This window comes from Coptis chinensis, chromosome 8 (assembly GCF_015680905.1).
Source record: "Coptis chinensis isolate HL-2020 chromosome 8, ASM1568090v1, whole genome shotgun sequence".
NCBI lineage: Eukaryota > Viridiplantae > Streptophyta > Magnoliopsida > Ranunculales > Ranunculaceae > Coptis > Coptis chinensis.
The window spans coordinates 43,990,593-43,998,959 of NC_141463.1; the positions used below are offsets into that span (position 1 = coordinate 43,990,593).

An 8,367-nucleotide genomic window follows, 5' to 3' on the forward strand; every position below is an offset into this window, starting at 1 on the left:
TAGTTTTGGTGAAATGCCTCTGTCAATGCACTAGACAGAGGCAACAGTAAAAGCTCATTGGTACGGTGTTGGGCATTTGGGAGGCTGTTGTATCATTGGTATGATTCTAATTTGATAGTGTTGAAATAAGATCATGTCTGACAGCGATAACCTTAATTTTAGTTCACTACAAGAAAATGGACTTTTGCCCATGGTTGCCCGTATTTTTAGCCATGGTCATGAACCTTTGCATATTCTCCTACGAATTTTGACCGTAGCAAATAGGTTTTTATTGTTTCGTAGCTTTTATACTTTTAGCCACGGTTTAACTGTTTACATGCGCCGTCGCCACAGCTACGGCCGAAACCGTCGGATACGATTTTTTAAAACTTAACGCTTCTCAGAGAGATTGCAAACAATTTGGGGGAGAAAGATAAGAAAAACAGACAACATCTAAAAACACACACACAAAAACCAAACTCAGAAAGAGAGAGAGAGAGAGGCAAAGAATGACAGCGTTTCTTTGTCTCTCAAAGCCACCTTCTTCAACTTCAATACTAATTCTTCCATCTTCTTCTATATCATCGAAACTGTCGACATCCATTTCTCCGTGCAATTCCAACCAATGTTTTTTCAATTTCAAACCGTTGTTTATATCTAGAAGGAGTCATGTTGTTAGTATCCAGAGGAAGAAAAGATGACTCGAATATCCCCTTTAGATTTCCCCATTGTAAGTTATTCTGCCTTCACCTTAATTTCAAGTTTTTTGTATTGTAGTGATTGAATTGATTGAAATTAGAAATGGGGTTTTTGTGAAATGAATAAAGTTTGAATCTTTTTTGTGAGTTTATAAGGAAATTGAGCAAGTAATGGGGTACATATGATAGAGGTAACTCTTGAGAATCATGTGCCAACTCGTGGTATTGAACAACTCTACAATTTGTGCACCCCACCCAGATTTAGCCACTTAATAATCAACTCTCTTTTTGATACTTGCTTGACGTTTTTTCTTAACTATGCTTGTAGGCTCATGCACAGCAATGGAAATTAAGATGTTGGTCTTGCCTAACTATCCAAGAAATGCTGTGCTTCGAATTCCCAAGTTTTTAAGATCAAGATTTCTAGATGTGGCTTGTCTCCGCAGTCATTCTATTCTGTGGTTGTATCCACGGTTTGGTTTCTTTCATTTATCTCTATCTTCTTCAGCGTTAAATTCCAAGTAAGTTCCATTGTAGTTGGTTTCTTAAGTTCTAAAGATATTAACAATAAGATATAATGGTTTACTTTTGGTCGGAAGACAGAATGTTTGTCTGTGTATGTGTGCCTTTCCTACCAAAGAGAAGAGATTGTCTGTGTCTGTGTTAGTTCTAATGATAGATGTTCCTATGGCACCCCCCATGTACGAGGGCCAGTCCCTGCTTTGTTTCCCCTCTCCCTAGGCTTGTATGGAGACTAAAAAAATAGTATATAATCCAGATTACCGGAAAATAGTATCTAATCTTAGTTCCACACAAGACTAGTCCTAGCATGTAAGGGATAAAGAAACATGTAGGAATCATTATTGCTCACTTGCCAATGTTTAGGGGTATGGGTCTAACGTCACAGTACACAGGCAGTGAACTTCTGGGCTTCGATGCTCTTTGAGGAGTGCCACCGTTCCCACAGGCTTTAGCCATTTTGATATGAAGTTCATGAAGTCAGGTTATCCGCATGTCTGTGTTGCCTTGGGCCTGACTTCAATCACAACTGTCTTGTACTGTAGGTCCGGGTGGAAAAAGCACACCTAGCAGTAACCACACTTTGCTAGCAGCATACATTTTAGAGAAAGAAGCATCTATTGCTATCTAGAGACAAGTGAAATCATTCAAACTTCTAGTGAGAAATAATAACTAGCACTACCACCTGAAAAGGAGAACTCAATCGCTAAGAATATAGGCGAAACCCTTGGCTTTCATAATCCGTTTTCTACTTTAGTCATGTACTATACAAGTAGAAGGCAAGTAGTAAGTACCATTTCACGATCTTTATCAATTACAAAGTTGTATATATTGGTTTCTTTCTAACAAGGTATGATTCCTTGATTTTCAGGTACCGAATATAATACTAATATTTAGTTAAGTGTTCAATAGCATCTATAAACGTCTTTGAAAGAGTTGGACCTCTCATCCACTTAATGCAGTTGTCATGGCACCTGGTCCTACACATGAGGTTAGTTTTACATTGTAATTGGACCCAGTTCTCCACCAAGATAGTTTTACAATTAATTGTTTTGAGTTTCTAAAGTTTCTCTTTTTATAACCTAGGTTTTGACTAGCTAGGGTTTCTAGTGCTTCTAGTGTTAATTGGTTTAATAGTACTAGAACTCATCTGAGGTGCTTGAAGTTGTCTTTTGCCTTTTATTATACTGATTTCATTTATATTTTGTCTATTGTTCTAGCTAGGGTTTGGACACTTGTTTATCCATAAGAAATTGCTCAATCTGCAAAGAAAAGTTAATGGGGTACGAAATTATTAGGGTTCATTTTTTTATAGTATTTTCTCTTGTGATTAATTAAGCATGGATTATTAAATAAAAGATTGTGTCTTTCATAGATTTTGGTAGTGAAAATTTGCATAGTTTAAGTAGTGAAAATTTGCATCTTTATTGGCATGACATTAATGGTGAAATGGGTTACTTAAACATTTAAAATTTTTAGTTGTATGCCATTTCATTGGTGACTAGAACTTTGCTGAATTATTGTACATAAAAACTGAGGTGGTTTCTTAAATTTTAATTTCGTCATTTTTTTATTGGTTTCATGAACGATGATGGGGTTATTGTGATTGGGTGCTTTTAAATTTTCTATTGAAGGAGTTGATTTTTTTTAAGCAAATTGTCTTGAGCAAGACATGATTCAATAGGATACATGTTTTGGAAATGAAACATATACTGAGTAGGTATTAGTAGGTTATATAAGTATAAGCAATGATAATCCTATTTAAGCGGATAATTTTTTTTTGTTGTACTTTAATTTTGTGGTTTAATATAGAACTGCGGGAAGTGAGTCAAGTTGTCAAGGACTTGGGTGGTGGTGGTGGTTCTACACTTATATAACCACCGAACCAACATAAATTGCTATATAGTTGAGATAAGAAAGCTCCACATGCAGAATTAGCTCTGCAGGCCGCCATATCCATGAGTAATACAATAAATAAGTATATGTAATATAAGGGTTTGGACATAGCATTGTGATGTAGTCTTCTTCCATATACAATAAGTGTTTTATGTGTTCTTTCTGTGTCTTTTTTCCAAGCATTTGGTGATGTAAGATATTGTTATAGTTTCAATTTCTATACAGTTTGAATATAGGTTCAACAACATAGCTTTTAAGATATATTAGAAACATACGCCCACCTTTGAAAGTACTATTTTCATCATACTATCAGTATCACTCTTTTGTTTGTTGAATGTGATTTAGTACCTTAGTAGGTAATAATTAGCTTTCATTTGATCCTTTATTCTTTTGTGTAGGATGAATTCCTATTCTTACAAAATCTTTTATATAGCCAAAGCATGAGCTTCAATATATCGGAATGCAAGTCGGACCAGAGCCACATAATATTCTCAATCAACATGGGGGACAATTCAAGTCATGCCTTTGGAAGCAATGGTGAACTTATTGGAGAACCCCTTAATACAATTTTCAAGTTTGATGCACCATATGATTTGCTCCAGACCTTTCTAATACAAGGTTGGAAATGGCGAAACACTTTGCCGGAAGGTGTAACTCCCACATGTATATATTTGTTTGTTTATTTGATTTTCATAGTTCGTGTTTGTATAAAAAATTATATGTGGTGTTCAGCATCAACTGGCATGCATGGATGATTAACTTTTATATACCTAGCATGCTTGTTTTCGGGATTTTGGTTAATTCAATCATTGGTTTTGCAAGTTTTCTTTTATAGATATTTCGGGATAATTAATGAGGTGTAGGATGGTTATGGTGATTGGTTGTTATTTGTAGGTGTAAGACCTTTGGTAGGTGATAGGTGGTTATTTATAGGTCTAAGACCTTTGGTAGGTGATAGGTGGTTATTTGTGGATTGTAGGTGAAAAGATCTAAGAATTGAAATATCAATTGTTAATATATTTTTTTGTTAAAATGACTCTGCCACGGTCTATAGCCATCGCAAAAACAGCATATCCCACAGACCAAAACTGTAGGAACAACTGATTTTTTGCCATGGACCAAAACCATAGGAAAAAGTGACCTTTTGCCATGGATTATCCAACGGTTTCTGCCGTGGCCATACCGACGGCAATAGCTGATGCAAAGACCGTCGCTATTAGTAAGCTTTACCCACGGTTTTACAAGAAAACAGATTTAGCCCACTACAAGAAAACAATTCACGCAAAGGTCTTTTCCCACAGTTTTGGACCGTCGCAAGACTGTAGGTTTTTTGTGCATCGAAAATGGTTTTGCCACAGCCTATTTTCTTGTCATGACCGTGGGGTAAAACCTGTTTTCTTGTAGTGGTTGTTTTTCTTTACTGATCAAGAGTTGTACATACTAGTAGAGCGCACAACTACTCTATAGGTTAGTTGCATGGACAACATAACCTCAGTCCTGGCGATACAACATAACATGGACTGGGTCTGCAAGGCAAAGCAAGAAGAAATCCTGGAATTCTTGATTGTTATTGGTTAGCCCCTCCTCTTGGGGTGCTCGAAGTTAGGGAACATTACTTTGAAAAAACAGAGGGATGAAAATAGAAACAAATTATGTTGCAGAATTTGTATCTATTGTTAAAGGATTGTCCGAAGCCATTGAGTTGGGATGAGAAAACATTTGGATTGAATCAGATTCTGCCACTGCGGTGAACACATTTCAATCCAATAAAGCTTTATTGGCAGGTGAGAGCAGCGTCGAATGTGCAAACACAAAGTTTGGTGGAATAACATAAAATCAGTTTGGAGGGAGGTGAACACTGGTGCTGACTTATGTGCTAGAATGGGTGCTGAATGCTAACTTATGTGCAGAATGTCTCTCACTGGTGGAAGATTGCATCATAAACTACCCTAAGAGGGCCTCCTCACATTACAAATGTTCGGAATTATGTACTATAGAATGGTAATCAATAATCATAAACAATTTTCTATCTTTGCCTTTTTCTTTTCTTACAACGCTATATTTAATATCTTATTTTGATGTAACTACAATTACTATTTTGGCAATAGTATATATAATTTCTTTGACAGATGGTGGTAGTTGTACGTGTGTTGTATGGGTCAACATTTTGACGGTCGTAACTAATCTCAATGTTCTTCTCAATAAAAATATCATATGTGAACCTATCTTCATGAATCTCGCCTTTTGTTTTTTTTAAAGAAAATGTATTTTGGTGATCAAAATATGGTAGGTTATGTTCTATTTATCAATTGTTAATGCATTTTAGAGTCCTCCACGTGGCTTTTATTCAATCTGTTTGTATTGTTGAATGGAATAAACTTTCCTTTTCTTCAGCGCACAAGAATATATCAAAATAAAAGAGGACAACAATTTCGGAACAGCATATGTGTCGAAGACATTGGTAATTTCTAATTAATATTATTAAAATATATTAATGCACAAGTACAATCATCCATCCTCAATTCAACTCAAGTATATACAATAATTGGTTATCAAAAAAATTATACCAACCAATTCATTCATATTCACTGTTTTTATTGTTTTTCCAATCCTTAGTGATAGTTTATCTGTTCCGATTGGGAAAAACAATGAAGAAAGTGTCTCAACAGAACGAGCTAGAATGTCTTTGTGGTTTCGGCAAACCAACCCAATTTGAGTTTGCTAACAATTCATAATACATGGAGAGTATCGATTAAGTGCTCTTTGAAATTGAGAATATTTGTGAGACAATAATTTAACGTGTAGTTCCAATTCAAAATAAAATCTCTAAAAATAACCAAATAGGTCACACATAAGAAAATAATAGGGTGTACCAAGATTAATATATGCGACAAACAACATAGCAACAAACCGTGTCGTAGTGCATTTCTTCTCATTTTTACCTATGATTTTTTCCTAATGGCAAACTTTTTCTCTTACTTTTCATACCTTTACTTAGTAACATTTATTTCATAGCTTTGATACAACGAAAATAGTGGTTGAACTAGAAGACCCTGCTCAATCTGGCGGGCTTTCTGAGTAAGAACTTCTGATTGATAGGAGGGTTGAAATATGTAAATCGAAAGAAGTGGTAAGGGATCGATCATGTAAGGTACATGCTAAATGACTCATTTGAAACACCGCCTTCATTATTTACTTACTAGATGGTTTAATTTAGACGTGTTGAAATGTTGTTGATTCTTATGTTCATTTGAGACACCACTATTATTTACTTACTAGATGGTTTAATTTAGACGTGTTGCTTTTGATAAAAGTGCTTAATACTTGATTTAGAAACCGGTGAAAGAATTGGTCCATATATCCAAGGCATGCTATAATTAAATTGTGCAACAATTTTATTTTATTTATTTATTTTATTTTATTTTATTTTTTTTTTTATTTTTTTTTTTTTTTTAAAATCCATGCTATTGTTTGTTGGATTATGACCTATGTATTTCACCTTAATGTCCATCAGGAAAATGGACCTCTTTATCTTCTAAAAGAACTGCAGCGACTTGAAGGAAGAGCGTACGTTTTCCAAGTTTTAGTCACTGACTACAATAACAAGGATAAGTATGAATCATTATTTTCTGTATTTAATGGTAGAATTGATGGTACTCACATATCCATAAACTCCAACCATCTCCTAGCAACCATATGATGTTATGTGTTTATTGTTTGAGGTTCTCGGACACTGCTTCACGGCGGTCTATATATGTTTCTCTACCTAAACGCAGTGGTCCAGCAAGAACAATGTAATTTATTGAATACTTTGTGGATGAGGGAGCATGGACAAAACTGCGAGAAAATCTTGAGTGAGGGTATGGGAAAACTGCTATAACGTGGCAGCAGCAGCAACAACCAGTGGTACTCCATGACTACCATACCACTTAAAGCAGAGATGGACTGGATGCAAGATGCACATCAAGTAACCTGGATGTTTGCTACGTTTTTGTTCTACGACTGATTGGTTGTAAAAAGAAAAATTATGTATCCGTTTATAAGATTTCCCCTCATTCAGGAAAATATTTGGTGTCATAATCAAGTATATTTCATTACAATTATATAAAAAATGGTTTGCAAACACTATTTATAGAAGCCGCAAAATAATTGTTGTTACATCTATACTCACACCCCCACCTATCTATTCTGAGTTTGTTTTTGAGACCCCGTGTTTTAAGCAGTACTGCTTTTATAAGGCTTACATTTGGGAACGACCTAATCTTCCTATATTTACTCTGTCCTTCGTACGAAGCTATTGTAGATGTAAGCCAATAAACGTGTTTCTTTTTCAACTACTGCACACACACTAGAGTCTGATTACTTAGGGAGAAAACCAACTTTCACGAAGGTGCATCACGTTCATCTAATCTATCAACATATGATTCTGCACTGAACAGTGCCCATGGTCATACTACTTGAACAATCCCTTCATAATTATGTGAGGCAATGTAGTCCTCACAATATGTATACAAGTAAAAAGTTCTGGTTCTCTAGAAATCATGTACATCAAAAACCAATAAAAATGTCAATGTTATGAAGAAAAGAGGAAAGATGATATTAATTTAGAGAATGGTAAAAAGAACTCGGAGAAGATAGACGAACAAAGTGGACTGGTGTTGAGGCAAGAGAGTATCATTTAATAAAAGAGAAAAACAAGAAATATTTCGTTAAAAAGAAATATGGGCTCTATTATTATTACTAGACTATAAGATTAGATTCGGTTCAATCCATTTTCTTATCTAATGTAGGACGCTTTGCTATTAATTGGTGGCTTAGGTTTTTCCCATTGAGAGCCTTCATTAAGGATGTCATGTTTGTCACTTCTTATTCCGGTCTTGACTACCTATCTACCTAAGTACGGAAAACATGAAATTTAAATTTTTTGGTATATGTTCTCACTAATTACTAAAGTTATTTCCTTGAATAAATTGAGAGACATGCTATCCCCGGGTTATAGCTAGTATATATATATAATGGTTTTTTACATGCTAAAGCGAATTAACGGCATGTACGTGATTCTACCTAGTGGAAAAATATAGTAAAAATTAAAAATAAGATTAAGCTTCTCCCTTGGCTAGTGATCAAATTAAACGTTGGAATATCAAGATTTGGGGAGATAGTTTGATTCCCTTGCTTGCTACATTTTAAAAAACCTTGTGGTCTTGTTCCATATTAATACCTTTATATATGTATCGGATCTGATTAGTAATAATGGTATTGTAACTCTGATATA

At 34.9% G+C, this 8,367-nt stretch overlaps 1 long non-coding RNA gene across 1 annotated transcript; it reads left to right on the forward strand.

The window, feature by feature from the left end:
- Positions 1-316: 316 nt before the first annotated feature.
- On the forward strand, positions 317-3,913 carry LOC147481573 (uncharacterized). Its single transcript, XR_015205945.1, has 4 exons — positions 317-709; positions 1,006-1,198; positions 2,068-2,187; positions 3,491-3,913. It is a non-coding gene; the product is annotated as an uncharacterized LOC147481573 (long non-coding RNA).
- Positions 3,914-8,367: the final 4,454 nt, after the last annotated feature.